The sequence below is a fragment of the Musca domestica genome, unplaced genomic scaffold (genome assembly GCF_030504385.1).
Source record: "Musca domestica strain aabys unplaced genomic scaffold, Musca_domestica.polishedcontigs.V.1.1 6, whole genome shotgun sequence".
Taxonomy (NCBI): Eukaryota; Metazoa; Arthropoda; class Insecta; order Diptera; family Muscidae; genus Musca; species Musca domestica.
This window is the reverse complement of record NW_026712363.1, coordinates 24,088,921-24,110,271: the sequence shown is the minus strand read 5'-3', so window position 1 is coordinate 24,110,271 and position 21,351 is coordinate 24,088,921.

The window sequence follows — 21,351 nt, the reverse complement described above, 5'->3', positions numbered from 1 at the left end:
TTTGAATACCCTCCACCATTTGAAACGAATTTGAAAATAAAATCCCTAAAAAATTCTGTTAAAATTTTAAAAATACCAAATATAGCCGTTATATTGGTGTCTACACGACGTGGACCTACACAGGCATGGTTTGTCATAAGCCATTACCAAATTTTCGTAGCATGAAATAAACGGGGAATAATGTAGCTTAAATCATCAACATATCGTATATAGGGAGGTATCGTTATATCGGAGCTGTGCGAAGACTTGGACCAGAATAGACAATTTTCTGTCATAGGCTGTAGCATCCATACGACTTTAAATACCAAATTTGAAACTATTCCGGAGAAAAATGTCTCTAAAATCATCAAAATACCGAATATCGGGAGGTATCGTTATATGTGGGCTTTACGAAGAGGTGGACCTGCACAGACAATTTTCTGTCTTAGGCTGTAGTATCCATTACGAACTTCAATTACCAAATTTGAAACAATTCCGGTGAATAAATTCGCTTAAATCATCAAAATACTGAATATCAGGAGGTACCATTTTATGGGGTCTATACCAAAACTTTGACATACATGATCCATTTTCAATACCAAAAGTCTGAAGACATAATATACATTTGAGCAAAAATTTGTCAATCTACTACATTTCGTTCGGAAGCTAAAGTGATTTCCAGAGACGGAGATACGCACAGACGGTTACACGGACAGATGGAAGGCCATTGCTAAATCGACATGCTGATCAATAATATATATACTTTGTATGGTCTAAAATGTATATTTTGAGGTGTTACAAACGGAATGACAAACTTAATGTTCCCTCCATACTATGGTGGAGGGTATACAAATATTAAAAATTAAATATTCAATATTATCATGCGATACCCTACAACACTACAATATGATGGAAGCCCTATTCTGTCAAAATTTATTTTCAAAGATTTCTTTTTTGTAGTGATGCCATACAGTCCTGCCCAGATGTTACCCTTAAGTTTTTGATCGGGGGCATTTTTCACATATTTACGATCTCTTTCATGCTGACAGGTATTCAAAACAATTTCACACGAAAATTGTGGTCTATATTACCTGCTAAATATAATCCAATGGTTTTCAATTGTGACCAGAAAAAATTTAATTTTTTGTTGTCTATTTGAACCCCAGAATGTGTATTTTTAATAACAATAGTCTTTAATTCAGACCCTAATTCTACCCCCATGCAAAATTTCGTGAGAATCGAATAATTGCGACCTGTACGTAGTCGGTGTATGAAAACTTTGGAAATATACAACTCCAAATTGTAAGTTAAATTGAAAAAATTGCATGCGATAGAAAATATGAAAAAATGAAAAAAAAAAAAAAAAGAATACAAGAATAGTCACTTTTTATTGGCATTTTTTACCTTATTTCCGTAGATTTTATCTTTTCCAGGCAAGAGGCCATTCCGAATTGAGAAAATCAGTCCAGCGGTTCTTGACTCATAAACAAAATAACAAGATCTATTTCCTCGACATAAATATTGTACCTATTTTGTTATATATCCGATATCTTGGCTATCAGGATCGCCATAATGGTCAGAAGTGACCTTTTAATGTATTTGTGAATTGGCCAGGGATACAAAAGTATTCGCCGTTTAGAAGAAGTTGTAGAATTTATGACAAAAAAGTTATGGTTTATATTTGTAGCCTGTAGAGCGGCAATGGAAGATGTTCCATTTTTGGTCAATTTCAACCCCTAAATATTTTGCTATCATATCCAAAAACAGCAGGCTTCTATTGCGACACCAACCCCACTTTCATTTCAATTTCGTGAGGATCGTGCCATAATTGCGACCTACAAATAATTGCGAGATTACAAATTAACATGGACAGACATACGTAGCTAGATCAACTCAGCTAGGATGTCGGGAATCAAAATTTCGAGGTCTTACAAACTTTTTTGCCCAATCAAACTTATAAAGATAAAAACTGATTTTTAAGAAATATATATTAAATAACAGATATTAAATACGAATTATTGAATATAAAACATTAAATGTTAAATATTAAATATTTTTTTTATCAAGTATTAACTATTGAATAAATAAATACGGATTTCAGGGTAATACCACAATTGCCTCCATCCTATTAAATCCTAGGCAGGGCTTGGAAAACGCTCTGTGCCATTAAGTTGGCGATGAAGGTTCTTTTGATACAAAATTCAGATTAGTGCTCGGCTCGGCACTGAACACTAGTACGGATGGTACCTACTACATTGAAAATGTCCCTCTTCGCAAGACAAAAGAGATCACGGAAAGAACTGCAATGAAATGGGAAAATTTTAGATCTCCACAAGAACATGTGTGGCATCTTTTGTCAATAAGATCCACCGAAGACGATCTAAGATCCCCCCAGAAAAAAATTACCGGGCCACAACGAGACGCCTCATAGCACCCACAAAAACGCTTCTGGTATTACAGCGAAAGGATTTTTATGGGCGTATTTTTACTCGATATTTTTGGATTTTATCTTTTTCTGCCAAGAGACCATTGTGAAATGATGGGAATTGTCAAAATCAGCCCAGCCGTTTTTGAGTTGCAAGCGTAGTAACTAACATAACTTTTTTATACATATTGATAGCCAGTAAGGAAAGCTAAAAAGTCGGGCGGAGCCGAGTATCTACATATATGCATATTTAGTAGAGCTCTCATAAAAGAAAGGTTTATATTTCTTTTACGAGATATCTGGTACAAAATATGATAATGGCAGGGGAGCTATATCCAAGTCTGAACCGATCTTGATAAAATTTGAATCATGTATTGCTGGGCTGAATCTAATATCTGGTACTAAATATCATTTTTGTGGGGTGTATATTACGAATGTGAGGGACTTAAACACCAAATCGGATGAAACTTATATATGTGGTAGCTATAGCTACCATATAATCTAAACCGATTTCCACCAAATTTAAAGTACTTTGGACTGATATTAGCCATTTAGTGCACAAAAAATCTAAAATCTGATGAAGATATATATGGAAGCTATATCCAAATCTGATCCGAACTTGATAGAATTAATTTTAAATTTGAAGCGCATGCTTGTAGGCTGAATTCAGTCGGATGTAGCCAAATTCACACCATTTGGAGTGATATTAGCCATTTGATGCACAAGAAATCAAAAATCGGATGAAGATATATATGGGAACTATATCTAAATTTGGACCGATATTAACCAATTTCAATAGGGTTCGTCCCTGAGCTAAAAAAATGTTATTTAGAAAATGTCATCCCAATCGAATAATAAATGCGACCTGCATTTTGCTTACAAAGACTCAAAATGTGATTCTATGCCTATAATTAAAAGGAACTATGGGTCTATCTCGTTTCCATCTCCATGTTACAAACAAATGCACAAAACCATAATACCCTTACCACTATGTGGTGTAGGGTATAAAAATTATAAATATTGATTAAATAAACCAAAAATAAATATATAAAAATATATCAAAATTTAAAGACTTTACAAGGAATAAATCTTTCTCCTTTTTAGTCCCAAAAAGGTATCTTCTCCTCCTTGTGTTCTCTTCCCAATTTGCAACACAAATTATTATGATTTAATTGTGTTATAATAAGGTAATTACAATTGTGTTATCCAGACACAAAGCTCACTCATAGTCGGCGACTGCGATAAGGTAAACGTAAGTGGCAAGCGATTAAGTCGGACAAGCCTTTTGCAAAAAAAAAAAAAAAAAAAAAAAAAAAAAAAAATAATAATAACAATATTATGAAATTTATTTACAATTTATTCGGTTTGTAGACAAAAAGGCTTATTTTCTGTGGAAGTATTTAAGAGGCTTTTAAAGAAATTTTTACGAAGGTGTTATGACTCTTTTATTGTTAAATGAAGAAGCTGATAAGGGGAGCACTAGATACAAATTTAAAAAGCAAATTGTGGTTTAGATTCTCTGAGTAAGAGAGATATTAAAAAAGACGGATATGTCTTCTATCCAGATAAGCAGTCAAAATTACAAAGAAAAAACCTTTGGTTATGAAAGAGGGGCTAAGCTATAAGGCATTTCCACAGTTCTTTTGGATCTTTTTCATCAGGAGTTGATATTAAGGAAAATATCCACATTTTTAAAGGACCCACTTACATTCCTTATTATCCTTGCATTTTGGGATATATCGTGTCCTCGGAAATATCAAAAACTAAGAGGCCCAGTGATCCACAAAAGTACCTACATTGAATATCCCACACCCCAGCACTCTACTTGAATTTAAAACGTTACTTAAAATCCACATCCTTCACCAATTGTCCACAAGGATGTTGTTGCAACGGATACCAACATCTATCTCATCTAAACAATTATTTCCATTTTCAGTGCAAATTATACGAAAAATGATAATTTGCTTCTTTTTTAGACACTTTGAAGTGCTAGTGTGTGTGTGAGTGCAACACTTTTTTTCTAGTGATTCTAAAATCCAAAGAATTTACAGTTTCCAGTTACAGCCATTGTAGAACGACCAACCATCTCTTCGGATGCCATGTTGTTGTTGTTGTTGGATTTGCCAGTATTGTTATTACTGCGAACGTTATTTGTGGTAGAGAAGCTACTGCTTGTTTGGTTTTTGTGAACAATTTAATTGTGTTTGCCGGTTGGATATCTTGTCTAATATGAGGGGGTCTTTTGTGCTAGAAAAGTAATGCTAATTTAGCGATTTTCTTCGAGTTCATATAGGGGCTTAGGAGGAGGAAGTTTAAATCAGCAATGCAACTCAAAGCAATATATCATATTTGCAAAGTTTTGGTAGAAATTTCTAATTTGGTACCAATTATGACATACAACAGTATGCGTTAGGAAAAAAGTTGATTGGGCAAAAAAAAAAAAAAATAGAATGAGTAAAAAAGCTGTAAGTTGGGCCGCTCCGAATTTTGAATACCCTCCACCATTTGGTACAAATTTGGCGATTTTCAAAAAAAAAAAAAAAAAAAAAAAAAATAATAATAATAATAATAATAATAATAATAATAATAATAATAATAATAATAATAATAATAATAATAATAATAATAATAATAATAATAATAATAATAATAATAATAATAATAATAATAATAATAATAATAATAATAATAATAATAATAATAATAATAATAATAATAATAATAATAATAATAATAATAATAATAACAATAATAATAATAAAATCCGTTAAAAATTCTGTTAAAACCTTAAAAACACCGAATGTAGCCGTATATAAGGTCCATACTACGACGTCGTACACCTGCATAAGCAACTTTGTCACAAGATATTACAATATTCAAATGCGAAACTTGAAAAAAATCTGTTTATAATGTAGCTAAAATCATCAAAATATAGGAAGGTACCATGGGGGTTATAAAACGTGGACCTGCACAGACAATTTTCTGGCATAAGCTGTAGTATCCATTACGAACTTCAAATACCAAATTTAAAACAATTCCGGTAAATAATGTCGGCAATATCATCCAAATACGGAATATCGGGAGGTACCGTTATATGGGGGCTATACGCAGACGTGGACCTTCATGGCCCATTTTTTGCCTTAAGACATAGTATCTATTACGAACTTCAACTACCAAATTTGAAACAATTCCGATTAATATGAGCGGGGAGCGACCGTCGGCTTTTATGGCGGCCCACACCATCACCGTAGCCGGCGCTTGAGTTCTGGTGGCCACCTGAAGGTGCACATATTCAGCTGTCCCCTTTGGCAAGTAAACACGAACATTTTGTTTGTTTACAAACTGCTGGGCAACGAATGTTTTCTCATCGGAGAAAACCAAATTCTGCAGTTCATCACTTTCGGCCAAGCGAAGCAACTCTTTAGCTGTTTTGAGTCTATTTTCTCTCTGTTGCCGTGTAATTTTTTGCACTTTTTGGAATTTCAATGGCTTTACCCCGAGCTGATTTTTCAATATTTGCCGAATGGAATATTGCGATATGTTCAGTTCACGAGCCATTTTTCGATCACTGCGACGCGTGTTTAGATCAAGTCGCTTCTTTACTTTTCGAACCATTTCTGCTGATGTTGCTGTTTTCTTCCGTCCACTTCCTTGACGTCGGGCTACGCTACCAATATCATGGTAATGAGCGATGGTACGAGACACAAAAGATTTATTCAGATTTAAATGCTGGAGTGCTCTAACGATAGCCACTTGTGGGTTTCCAGTCAAGTATAAAGAAATCACACTGACACGCTCGAATTCCATCACGAATGACTTTTTTTCTGAAAAATTCTCACAAAAATGCTTTTGTACGCTTGTAAACAATATAATGAGCTGTCGCTGGAATAATTTTCATAGCTGCCGGACGAGTGGCTTAGAAATGACAACAGTCTGAAGTTGGTTGCATTTTTTTATCTCACCCTGTATATACATTGCAATTATCGTCCGATCCTCACGAAAATTTTCATAAGGGCAGGGTTTCGACTATTATTTTTAAAGCTGTCCGCAATATATTTTGAAATGAACCAACAAATAACAATGTTCCAGTCGTTATAGAGGTCACAAATAGAAACCAAAGACCACGAATCCTCGCATGAAGTTAGATTTCAGGACAGCGTGTAAAATGGGCGACTAATTTTGTGTAAAAAATACCAACATTTACATTCTACCGAAACGATGAAAATAACCTACAGACGATATCCAATATACACAAAAAAAGGCGAACTTATGGCTTTTAATGCTAATTTCGCTGACGAATATAGCCAAATATCGTAGACAAGCAAATCATATAGATGAGTCAAAATTTAGGGATACAGATGGGCCCCTTTTTTTTTGCAAAATATTTAGAGGTTCAAATGAACCAAAAACAGAAATAATTTCCTGATCACACAATTGAAGCTAATCGGCACGGCTGAGAAGAGAGTTAAGGACAGGGAAGATTTCTAGCATTTTTGATGACCATTGGATGATATTTAGCTGTAAATGGACCACAACAACTAACAGCACGAGGGAGTGCATAAATGTTGGGCAAATGTCCATGGTCAAAATGCTAAGGGTAATATCTAGGCAATGCTCTGTGACATAATTTCAAAATCGAAATCTTTGAAAATGGTTTTGGAGATTTGGACATAAGGGGGCCTCTAACATATGGTAGTGTTGTAGGGTATCACATGGTCGGCCCCGCACGCCTATAGCCATTGCTTACTTGTTTTAATATAAAACTTCCCGAAGTGATATCATGCACATGCACTATTGCAATGTTATTTGGTAAGAAAGATTAAAATATCTCCGGCAAATCTAGTGAAAATCGATTCAGAATCGGATATGCCTTCCATATTAAGATATGAAACTAAATTATAATTGCTGAAAGGGCAAATATTGATAGGTGGCGTGATCTACTTCAAATTTTTTCTTTTGTTACGGAAGCTCTACTAAATATAGTGGTGTAGGCTATCATATAGTCGGACTGACTTTTGACTTTTCCTTATTGGTTTTTACTTGTTTTTATGTATTTTTTAAAATCCCCGGTCAAAAAAACATTGTTTATATTTTCTTGAAGAAAATGTTCATGACATTTTATAAAAAACTTCACTTTTTTGAGAATATTCTTCCCAAAGAGTTTCTGCTAAAAACTGCGACCATATCTTTTTCAGAGACTCCGTAACAAGAAATCGCATTCATAAGAATATTTTTTTCTCTGTTGTACTTTATAAATTATATAAACCATACCTTTTAGTTCATTTGGTTAATTTATATATGTATAGGTACAGGGTAAATATTTATCGGCAAACTGATTTATGCTTTTTAACATTTTTCCCCCTCTCTTTGGTCGAATTTAGGAAAATTTCTTACCTTACCTTGGCCTTATACAATTCTGAATTCCCAAATATCACACCTATTGGCAACACAATATTTCTTCTTCATTGGTTACTTAAAGTATACCTAACATCAACACTCATACTCACCATGGTACCTAAGAAATTCCCTCCCGGCCACAACGAACTTAACGAGGCAATGGTTTAGCTTTGATTTTATGTTGTGTTGTTGGCTTACACAGCACTTGTTGGCTCCGGGCATTGTTAGTTTGAGACGAATGAAGAGATACCCACTCGCCAGCCCGCCCCATTGCAGCACTGCCTAAAAACTAACACTTGGTCCTGTTGTAAAGAGTTCTTGCCAAAGAAGGAAACATTTTTTTTGCATTATATCTTTACTCATCACAACACTACTGACAATCACCGCCCCTCCCCGCCTTCCTGATCCACGCCATATTACGAATACGAAAAGAATGCACTCACCAGCACATCTTCATCAGCAGCATCACCAACATGGACATTGTTGGTATGCCGTCGACAGACACACATACATACACACCATCAGCTCTTTTACATGTTCATTGTATGTGAAATCTAACGCGAATTAGTATTTGAAACGCATAAAATGTTCTTCTTCTTCGTTTTCTTTTTCTGCCTCTTTTACTCGGGCTGTCTAACAAAATTGTTATTCTGCAGCAATTTTCCACTTCTCTTCGCCAGCTTTGCCTGCTGTTGCAGCTGAAAATAGTTGAACATAAACGAACATCTTGTTAGACGACCGTCTTAAATGCATTTCCATTTAGCAATAAATGTTTACACACACAAAATACATATGAATATGTGGTATGAGAGTGAGTGAGTGTGTGTGTGTGGAAATGTGCTCACAAATAATATGTATAATTTTCACTTGAAATATAAATGTGATATTCTCAACGAAGGACTCACTTACTCACTGACTAACTGCCTGCCTGCCTGCCTGACTAAGTGATTGTTTGTATGTTTGTGCAGATGTTTCATTTTAATGAGTAAATAAATTCCTGATTGTTATTTAATTGGTGTCTTATTAAATGTTTATGGTAATAGTATTAGCGAGGTGGTACTCACTTGGTGGGATGTATATATTTTCGTTTGGCTCAAACTTGTTATTACATTGATGGAAATAAACAATCCGTGAAATGGGTGCTGAAAGACTACAAGGTTAGGCCCCTTTGCGTTTTGTGGTATTGATTAGAACTAACAGATTTTTTATGTCCTCCACCATAGTATGGAGGGTATATTAAGTTTGTCATTCCGTATTTAACACCTCGAAATATACATTTTAGATCCCACAAATTATAAATTCTATGTCGATTAAGCGATGCCCGTACACCTGTCCATCTATTCGTTTGTGGAAATCCATCTAGCTTCCGAACGAATTGAAGTAAATTGATTGATAAATCTGCAGGACTTTTGGTATTGCAAATGGGCCAATGTAGGTTCACGTTTTGGTATGTATGTAACGGACATTATTCACGGGAAGTCTTTCAAATCTGGTATTTGAAGTTCGTAATGGATACTACAGTCTGCGACAGAAAATTATCTGTGCAAGTCGACATCTTCGTATAGCCCTCATATAACGGTACCTCCCGATATTCGGTATTTTGACGATTTTAGCGACATTATTCACCGGAATTGTTTCAAATTTGGTATTTGATGTTTGTAATGGATACTACAGCCTAAGACAGGAAACTGCCTTTGAAGGTTCACGTCTTCGTATAGCCCCCATACAGCGGTACTTCTCGATATTAGGTATTTTGAAGATTGAAGTGACATTATCCGCCGGAATTGTTTCAAATTTGGTATTTAAAGTTCGTAATGGATACTACAGCCTAGGACAGAAAATTGTTTGTGTCGGTCCACGTTTTCGTATAGCCCCCATATAACGGTACTTTTTTGATTTTAGCGACATTATTCACCGGAAATGTTTTAAATTTGGTAGTTGAAGTTCGTAATGGTTACTACAGCCTATGACAGAAAATTGAAAGTGCAGGTTCACGTCTTCGTATAGCACCCATACAACGGTACTTCTCGATATTAGGTATTTTGAAGATTGAAGTGACATTATCCGCCGGAATTGTTTCAAATTTGGTATTTAAAGTTCGTAATGGATGCTACAGCCTATAACAGGAGATTGTCTATGCAGGTCCACGTCTTCGTATGGCCCCCATATAAAGGTACCTGCGATATTCGGTATTTTTGATAATTTTACCGACATTATTCATCGGAATTAGTTCAAATTTGGTATTTGAAGTTCGTAATGGGAAATACAACCTACGACAGAAAATTGCCTGTGCAGGTCCACGTCTTCGTATAGCCCCCATATAATGGGACCTCCCGATATTCGGTATTTTGATGATTTTAGCGACATTATTCACCGGAATTGTTTCATATTTGGAATTTGAAGTTCGTAGTGGATGGTACAGCCTATGACAAAAAACTTTATATGCAGTTCTACGTCTTCGAATATCCCCCATATAAGGGTACCTCCCGATAGTCGGTATTTTGACGATTTCAGCAACATTTTTCACCGTAGTTGTAACAAATTTCGTATTTGAAGTTCGTACTGGGAACTACAGCCCATGACAAAAAATTTGTGTGCAGGTCCACGTCTTTGTATAGCCATATATACGGATTTTCATTTAAGTGGTAGTTTTCGTTTTTTTTTTTTTTTTTTGAAAAATTTCTAGTTTTTTCGAAATGGTGGAGGGTATTCAGAGCTCGGCCCGGTCAAACTTACAGCTTTTTACCTGTTATATTTAAAAAAGGTTTTCGGATTTTCTAAGAAAACGTTATTCAAGCAAAATCGTGACATGTTTAAATATCATATATTCAAAATCTAAAACTGAGGATGCATTTTTAGATATTTTAAAGATTTTTTTTTCAATAATCACAAAACGAAAAATAATCAATTCTTTAATTTAATTTTTTCATAAGGAATTTGGGGAAAAATGGATTTTTGAAGAAAAAAGAGGATTTATTACAAAAAATCTTTGTCTTCCTAATCAACATTTTTGGACATTTTGATATATTTATATAAGTTGCTTCTGACTTAAAATCTTTTGTATGTTTGTAATGCAGCAATTACTGACAAAATATCATGGATTGCTTAGAAAACTTTTATTCGGAATAAAAAAACTTGGATTAAAAAAAAAATATTCTTGAACCTTTTGAAACATCTTTAGTCATAGATTACTTAATTAAAAAATTTTCTAAAATAAATATTATTCAAAGGACAAAAATTGCAGATTAAAGAAAACTCTGTTCTAGGAATCATGATAATATTGAATTAATAAAACAAATAGTTTATTGACTTCAAATCTAGGATTTTTGTAAATGCATTTTTAAGAAATTCCATTTATTCTAAAAGAAAATAATCATTAATTTTATTGAAAAAAAATTTATTTAAAGATTATGGTACCCATCAGGAACTACAAATACGAAATTTGAAACAATTCTAAAATTATGAAAATACCGAATATAGAGGGGGGGGGGGGTATAAACGAACACCTGGACCTGCATATGTAATTTTCTTTCATAGGCTGTAGTACCCATTCGGAACTACAAATACGAAATTTGAAACAATTCCTATGCTGGTTTAAATTATCAATATACCGAATATAGGGAGGTACCGATGTATGAAGGCCAAACGAAGACAATTGTATGAACAATTTTCTCTCATAAGAAGTAGTACCCATTGGAAACTTCAAATTTCAAATTTGAAGCATTTCCGGTGAAAAGTGTGACATAAATAATCAAAATACCGAATATATGGAGGCACAGTTATATGAAGACTATTTAAAAATTTGGACCTACATTGGTCATTGCACCGATAACGTGGACCTTAAAACCCATTTTGAATACCGAAAGTCTTGAGTAACAAACACACATCTAAATAAAATTTTATCACACTTCTTCTCGTCGTTTAGAAGCTAGAGTGATTTCCACAGGGAAACATACATACTTTATGGGGTATAAAATGTATATTTTGAGGCGTTACAAACGAAATGGCAAAGTTATTGCAGGGTATGCTATGGACAAAATTCTGTTTCATGACCTATTGACCAAAACTCGTACATTTCTTAAAGAAATTTTAATTTGAGGAGCTCCTGTTTAAAAATTGTAGATTTTTCTGAAGAAATTTGTTATATAACCGAATATTTCGGATTGCTTTAATTTTCTAAATGAAAAATTGAAAATTATTTTTATCAAATTTATGTCCAAAAATTTTTCTTAAAAAAATTTGATCCAAAGGTCAAAATTTTTGATTCCTTTTAATCTTATCCATGGACATCATGAACAAAAATCACGAATTCTAAAAGAAAAGTGCATGTATTTTTTTTTTTTTGGAAAAATTTTTTATGAAACTTCGAGTTCACTATTTAGGACTGTTTACGAAAATGTTATTCGAAACAAAAACATTTTTCTTAAGTAATTTTTAACTTAGGATCAAAACTTTAAAGAATAACTTATCCAATGAGTGCTTTAAAGGGTTGCTGAAAGTTGGACCTCCAGATTGACCTTTGTACAAAATAGTCGTGGAGGTCATATGGCCAAATGATAGCTGAAGGTGTTCGATTCTAGTCCATGAAAGCTCCAAGTTATAAAAAGTCCAGACTTAAGTCTCTGGAATTATATATACGTATATAACACAAATACCCTTGAAAATTCACTACTTAGTGTTGGAGGTCTTGTCCGTGAGCTTTTCATACTGTTATAGTCCCGCATTAATAAAGTATTCTATGGACCACTTTATCATAGAATGGGTGGTATTATAAAAACGTTGCTCTTTGTAACTGTTCAAAGAGCTATAAAAGCATTTTTTTATAAAAAAAAATATTCTAACTCATCATCGATCTCCACCGTTGCCGATCTTATACTCCTTGAAAATATATATATTTTTCTCTTCCCCTCTATTGAAAAATTCAAAAGGACTCAACATTCATCCAGTGCATGACATCATGTGTACATCGTCTCATTTTTTTTTGTCTTAAATTTTTCTTTTTTATTGAATATATTAATTTTCTCTCTCATTCAGGCTAATGAAGTTCTAACAAGCTAGAATTGCTAAAATTATCCAAAAAATAGTTGAACATTTTGTATATATAATATTGTTATTATTACCATACAATAGCTTTAGCATACTGTCCGTAAACACGAAAATTCATTGTACCACAGCTTTTCAGCTAACTTGTTGTAAATCGACTTTTGATGAATTTAGCTGCTAAGCTTTTCTAATACCTCGAATTCGTTTGGAAATTTTCCAAAACGAGTTAAAATTTGATAGTATTCAAAATACATATTTACTTGTAAGTAAGTGTGTGTGGCTATATTGTTCCTGCCAAATTGTTGTGATTTTACCTCATATTTCAATTTAGCGAAAATTACAAATTACAATTCTATGCAAATTTTATGCAAATTAAATTTCTTTGGTGTAGGGAAATTTCAAAATAAAGGCCTCTAAATATATTTGGTCTTTTGCAAAGTTGTTACTATGGGGCTGAGGTAAAATTATTGACGATCGATGGAAGTCTGCGAATGAAGGATTGAGGAAATGTGTTGCATACCTTTAGGAGTAAACTAATCATAATTGAATTAAAGCCTTATTAAGTGTAATGTACCCTGCGCCACATAGTGGTAAGGATATTATGTCTGTGTGCATTTGTTTGTAACATGGAGAAGGAAGCGAGATAGACCCATAATTACTTTTGAGGATCTTCATAGAATTACTTTCTGAGTCGATTCATGCATGTGCACAAAGTGTAGGTCGTATTTATTATCCGATTGAGATGAAATTTTCCAAACAATATTTGTTTGGCCTAAGGACAAACCCTATTGAAATTCGTGAGAATCGGTTCAATTTTTGATATAACTCACATATATATCTTCGACCGATTTCGGTTTAATTGTGCACCGAATGACCAATACCAGTTCAAATGACCTGAATTTTGGCACAGTGTAGAAGCTAGTACATTAAATTTGGGGAAAATAGATTCAGATATAGCTATAGCTCCATACATATGTTTCATCCGATTTGGTGTTTAAGTCTCTCGCAGTCGTAATATGCACTTCACAAGATTGATATTTGGTACTAAATACAGCTCAGAAATAAGTGCCTAAAATTTTGTAAAGGTAGGTTCAGATTTGAAAAGGTTTTTTTCTGCACCAAAAAACCCCAATGGACTAAATTTCGACACTTCCGACGGAACTCAGTCCAAAAGCAAGTACATCAAATTTGGAGAAAATCGTTTTAGATATTGCCATAACTTCATACATATGTTTCATCCGATTTGGTGTTTAAGTCCCTCACATTCGTGATATCTGGAGAGCACATAAGAATAATATTTGGTAACAGATATCAGATACAGCCCAGAAATGCATCTGTCAAATTTTATAGAGATCAAATCAGATTCGGAAATAGCTCCAATATATACAGTGTGAGATCAAAAAACTCCAACCAAATTCAGACTGCTGTCATTTCTAAGCCACTCATTCGACAGCTATTAAAATTATTACAGTGACAGCTCATTATATTGTTTACAAGCGTACAAAAACATTTTGGTGAGAATTTTCCAGAAAAAACAGTTATTCGTAATGGAATTCGTGAGCTGAACATATCGGAATATTCCATTCGGCAAATATTGAAAAATGCGCTCGGGGTAAAACCATTGAAATTCCAAAAAAATGCAAGAACTTACACCGCAACAGAAAGAAAATAGTCTCAAAAGAGCTATAGAGTTGCTTCGCTTGGCCGAAAGTGGTGAACTGCCAAAATTTTCTCCGATGAGAAAAAAATTTGGTGTCCAGCAGTTTGTAAACAAACAAAATGATCGTGTTTACTTACCAAAGAGGTCAGCTTAAAATGTGGACCTTCGGTTGGCTACCAGAACTCAAGCGCCGGCCATGGTGATGGTGTGGACCGCCATAACAGCCGATGGTCGCTCTCCGCTCGTATTAATCGACTGTGGCAGCAGAATAAATGCCGAATATTATAGCGAAAATATTCTGGAGGGTGTATTAAAGCCTTGGGCACGCAAATATTTTTTCTACAAAATGAGGTTCCTCGCTTTATTTCCAGCGTTCAATGGCCACCAAAATCTCCGGATAATAATCCGTTGGACTATTGCGTCTGGAGTATTTTGGAAATAAAGTTTGGCACTAAAAACACCAAAGTGTCGATCACTTCAAGCAAGGGCCAAATACCGCAGCTCAACGTTCGGGCAGTGTGTGACGACTACATTGGCCGTTTGAGGGCCAATTTGAAAAAAGGTGACCAATTCGAACAAATCTAAACTTATCTTAAAATTTGATGCTCTTTCCGACATTTTTAGCTTTCATTGAATAAAATTAAAAAAAAAAAATGTAGAAATGGGGTTTGACTTTGTTACTGTTTTTTTTTATCTCACTCTGTATAGTTACTTCTGAGGATCTTCATGGAATTACTTTCTGAGTATATTTAGGCATGCCAGTCTGTCCGTCTGTCCTTGTGTTTTTGAGAACAAAATGCAGGTCGCAATTATAATCCAATTGAAATGAAATTTTCCAAGCAATATTTGTTTGGCCCAAGGACGAACCCATTGAAATTGATGAGAATCGGTTCAAACTTATAGCTAATATCAGCCCAAATGGACTGAATTATGGCACTTCCAACGGAATTCAGCCCAGAAGCAAGAACTTTAAATTTTGGTTAAAATCGGTTCAGATATACAGCTAGCTATAGCTCCCATAAATATGTTTTATCCGATATGGTCTTTAAGTATTTCACATTCGTAATATGCTCTCCACAACAATGATCTATTGTACCAGATATCAGATACAGCCCGGAAATTCTTCTGTGAAATTTTATCGAGATCGGTTCATATATGTATATAGCTCCCCTATATATATCTTTATCCGAATTCAGGTTTTTTGTGCACCAAATGACTAATATCGGCCCAAATTGGATAAATTTTGGCAATTCTGACTGAATTCATCCAAGAAACAAGTACTTCAAATTTGGTAGAAATTGGTTCAGATATAGCTATGGCTCCCATATTTATGTTTCATTCGATTTGGATTTGGACCATATGTGTAATGTAAGCCCAAATTGGATAGATTTATTCAGATTTATTCACATTCAACCGAATTTTCCCATTTGGTAAAACTGTGTCCGGATATATCGCTCCAAGAAATATTTTTAATATAATGCTTATCGAAGCCATATCATGCACTATGATGCAATTTTGCAAATTTGGCTCTAGAGGTGAAAAAGCCCCCGCCAAATCGGTTCAGAATTGAATATAGTTCCCAAATTGTGACTACTCTACAGCCATGGTATGCACTCAAATAAGATTCATAGTTGGTATGATCTGCTTCGCATAAATTCTCAATATAAACTCTTTTATTACGGGAACTCTACTAAATACGGGAACTTTACAAAGTGGTGTAGGGTAGGGATCATATAGTCGGTCCAGCCCGTCTTTTGACCTTACTGGTATTAATTGAAGCCGTCTAAAAATCTTTTAAAAAACTGCATAAGTGGATCTTTGTTGCGACTTAAAATGGTCTTCTAAAAATCCGAAAATTAGAACTCTATAATGCCTTCAAGAGATAATCGAAGAAATCACTTTTGCTACAGTGTAAGGTCTTTAAAATAAGGTCTTAAGTATGCGACTATATAGCCATTCGAAGTAGTAGTTATAAACATTTCAGTTATAATTTTTAGGGCCTTTTAAAACTCCACAGAAATATTCCTAAAAAGTCAACAAAAATGTATCTTTAAGTCTTCGAAAAATATCCGAAAAGTAACCACCATTAAAATTTTTTTTATAAAAATAAAATTCCTCAGAATTCAAATAGACAAGAAGTTGCCGATTTATACAAAAATGTACAGGCACTCTACATTTGAAATCAAAGCTATTCTACCAATAAAAATAAACCTCTCTTCAATATTTCATTTGTCGATTCAAATTCCCCTTCCATTAACTCAATTTCGTTTTACGGCTCTTTCACTTTCTTTTATGGCCTCTGCAATTGCACTAGTTACTCATGCTCATGCCTAATAGTTGTAAATTGTGGACTAGTTCAAATTTTAACGTTTCTCGTAAAAATGGGATAATACAAGGCATTGCTGTTCAATCGCGCCGGGCAAATGTGTGCCACAAGACATGGAAAAATATTTTACTACTCGTCGTACCCGTGGCTTAACAGATGTACAAAGATTTTAACGATCATACAAAACTACATAAGATTCGATTTTCAAAAATATGCCAAAGCTAGAAATAATAACTACAACAATACTGACAACAACAACAAATGCAATTGGTATTAGGTCTGATGGCCTGAAAAGAGAGAAGAGTGAAACTAGATATTAAAGTTAACAATAGACAATTGCATGAAACGGCATTGAGAAGGACATGTATGTGATTAGTGTGTGTGTGCCTGTGAGGTTTAAACAGTGTAGGAGAACGGAGTTATTACTGCGCTAACACATTTGTGTTGAGGTTGAAGGAGTTGTAGTTTGAAGACCTTTGGTCTGTACTGTTCACGTATCTGCAATTGATAATTTCTAATTCACGTAACTTGATCATTGATCCTCCTTGATTATATTTTTTTAAAAAAAGGTCTATTCTCTGGCCAAGACAATTAGTTTTATAATAGACTCAGGATTTGAGAAATAAACAATTTTTAAAAGAAATCACTTTTTTTTTGGTATGGAAATCTTTGAAAAGCATTAAAAAACAATTATTTTTATACCATAGAGAACCCAGTTATTTTTATATCAGAGAGAATCCAGTTATTTTTATACCAGAGACGAACCTCGAGAACCCAGTCAGTTCTTAAATAAGTTTCAATAAAATTTGCCTACATGTTGGACATGAAATGTCTTTAATTATATTGGTCTCCCGCTTTATTCTTCAGAAGTTCTTAAAATTTTTTCGAACAAAGGCTTCGATTTCTGGGCCTTTAAAAAAACATAACAAACATTCACGATTTTCAAATAAGTTTTTGCCAGTAATTTATATAAGTGTATTTATACTTAGTATACGTTATAAATAGAGTTGTGTCAATCTTGTTTGATCGAACGAACTAGTTTCCTATCTAGTTCCGAGGACTTCGGTGGTTTATATGAAAACTATGCGTATGAGTGTTATGAAATATATTAAATCACTCATACGCTTATAAAATGGTGTACTGACCTATGAACTTGATTGACACTACTCTAATTATAAAGACAGTGAATATTCTCGCACAACTTAAAAATGTTTACCAAAGAATCCTTAAAATTATTTTCTTAAACAATTCTCGATTTTTTTGGGCAAGAAGTCCTTAAAAAATTTCCGATTTTTTTGTACGTAGCCTTTGGAGAAAAATATTGGAAAATCCAATGTTTTTAGGAAGCACTTCTTGAAAACATTTAAAAAAAAAAAACAGGTTTTGCAATAAAGCCCGTGAGATGTCTACGCTTTTATACCAGGAAGTCTTGCAAATGCTCGGTTGGAAAAAATAATTGTCAGGAAGTCCTTGCCAACTTCAATAGAGACAAAAAACATTGGGAATTTGATAAACATTTGGAGATTGATTTCTCCCTTGAAGGGAGTTTTTATTTTCAAGAACATGATTTTTTGTGTGGAACTGAAAAAAAATGGGTCGACCTTTTTTTATTTTCCGTGACAAGTTTGTAATATACCCCGTATTCCTTGGCACAATATGAGAAAGAGCGGTGATCCATTGTACAATGAATTCACATCCAATTTTTCTGTCCAAAACTATTTCAATGTCTCCTAGAAACCAACAGTGACCTCAATGCCAAATTTCAGAAATTCAGCTCTATCCCTTCGCCCAATACCAAATATTTGTACATTTCTCTATCCTAGACACCAACAGTGATCTCAAATTTGTACCATTTTGTAAATTTCGAAAATTATAGTAGGCATTTGCAAAACGAAAACAAGATCTTCACACCAGTTACCAACAGAAATCTCAATATACGAATTTAGGTACTGTAGCCTTATACATTCACACAATACCAAATAAAGTAACATTTAGTACTTCTCATATTATCTCTCTCAATTCTTGACATCAACAGTTATCGAAATATAAAATTACATGTTTTAGCTCTGTACCTTCATCCAATAACTAATTCAGTTCAATTTAGCACTTTTTGAAAATAATAGTACATATTTACAAAGCCACGATTCAAGCCCTATCACGTCACTCGATTCGAAATTTGGTACCATTTGGTACTTTTCGTACAAATGCACCCTCCGCCAAATCGTATCTCCAAAGCCAGAATTCCAGCCCTATCACGTCACCCAATTCGAAATTTTGTACCATTTGTCACTTTTTGTACAAATGCAGCTTATCATTTTAAAACCATCTCCAAATCTCAAACACAGATACGTACAATTATGGTACACATTTCCGAAACCACCTCCATATGTCTAGGCTACAAATGAACAGGGATTCTAATACCAAATTTCAGTTTTCAAGCACTATCTGTTCATCCAAATGGTAGCAAATATAGTACGATTTAATACTTTTCGTGCACATTTCCAGAAACACATTCTTATATCAACCCCATTTTCCTAAATTGATTCTCACACCAAATTTCAAGATGTTACCTCTATTCGTTCACATAAAACCAAAGACTACCAAATAGTGCATTTTAGTACTTTTTGTACACGTTTTATTAGAATTTCGAACAAGCTTTTAGTTTGTCTAACCTACACAACATCAAAGACTCTTACTCCAAATTTCAAATTTTCATCCCTAACCCATTTTAGTACTTTTCGTACTTTTTTGCATGTATTTACAAATCCCCCGCCATGTATCAACCAAACCACACAAAAGGTGATGCTAATGCCAAATTTGTGCTGCTATTTCCGATATTTTTTCTTTTCATTCAATAAAATTAAAAAAAAAAAAAAATGTAAAATTTATGGTGTTTGACTTTGTTACAGTTGTTTTTTCTCACTCTGTATAGTTACTTCTGAGGATCTTCATAGAATTACTTTTTGAGTCAATATATGCATGTCAGTCTATCCGTCTGTCCTCCGTCCGTCAGGTCGCATTTATAATGCAATTGAGATGAAATTTTCCAAGCAATATTTGTTTGGCCCAAGGACGAACCCCATTGAAATTGATGAGAATCGGTTCAAACTTATTGCTAATATCAGCCCAAATTTGTTTGAAATCGGTTCAGATATAGCTATATATCCCATATATATGTTTTACCGATATGGTGTTTAAGTCTTTCACATTCGTAATATGCACTCCACAATAATGAAATGTGGTACCAGATATCAGATACAGCTCAGAAATACATCTGTCAAATTTTATCGAGATCGGATCAGATTTGAATATAGCTCCCATGAATATTTTTATCCGATATCAGGTTTATTGTGCACTAAATGCCTATTATCAGCCCAAATGGACTAAATTTTAGCACCTCCGACGGAATTCAGCCTAAAAGCAAGTGCTTTAAATTTTGGTGAAAATCGGTTCAGATATAGCTATAGCTCCGATATTTATGTTTCATCCGATTTGGATTTGGAACATATGTGTAATATAAGCCCAAATTGGATAGATTTTTTCATATTCAACCGACTTTTCCATTTGGTGAAATTCGGTCCGAATATACGGCTCCAATAAATATATTTTAATATAATCCTTATCGAAGTCATATCATGCACTAAGGAATAATGCTATTTGGCACTAGAGGTACAAAGGTCTTTTAACAAATTTGGCAAAGTTGGATATAGTTCCCAAATTGTGACTACTCTACAGCCATGGTATGCACTCAAATAAGATTCATAGTTGGTATGATCTGCTTCGCATAAATTCTCAATATAAACTCTTTTATTACGGGAACTCTACTAAATACGGGAACTTTACAAAGTGGTGTAGGGTAGGGATCATATAGTCGGTCCAGCCCGTCTTTTGACCTTACTGGTATTAATTGAAGCCGTCTAAAAATCTTTTAAAAAACTGCATAAGTGGATCTTTGTTGCGACTTAAAATGGTCTTCTAAAAATCCGAAAATTAGAACTCTATAATGCCTTCAAGAGATAATCGAAGAAATCACTTTTGCTACAGTGTAAGGTCTTTAAAATAAGGTCTTAAGTATGCGACTATATAGCCATTCGAAGTAGTAGTTATAAACATTTCAGTTATAATTTTTAGGGCCTTTTAAAACTCCACAGAAATATTCCTAAAAAGTCAACAAAAATGTATCTTTAAGTCTTCGAAAAATATCCGAAAAGTAACCACCATTAAAATTTTTTTTATAAAAATAAAATTCCTCAGAATTCAAATAGACAAGAAGTTGCCGATTTATACAAAAATGTACAGGCACTCTACATTTGAAATCAAAGCTATTCTACCAATAAAAATAAACCTCTCTTCAATATTTCATTTGTCGATTCAAATTCCCCTTCCATTAACTCAATTTCGTTTTACGGCTCTTTCACTTTCTTTTATGGCCTCTGCAATTGCACTAGTTACTCATGCTCATGCCTAATAGTTGTAAATTGTGGACTAGTTCAAATTTTAACGTTTCTCGTAAAAATGGGA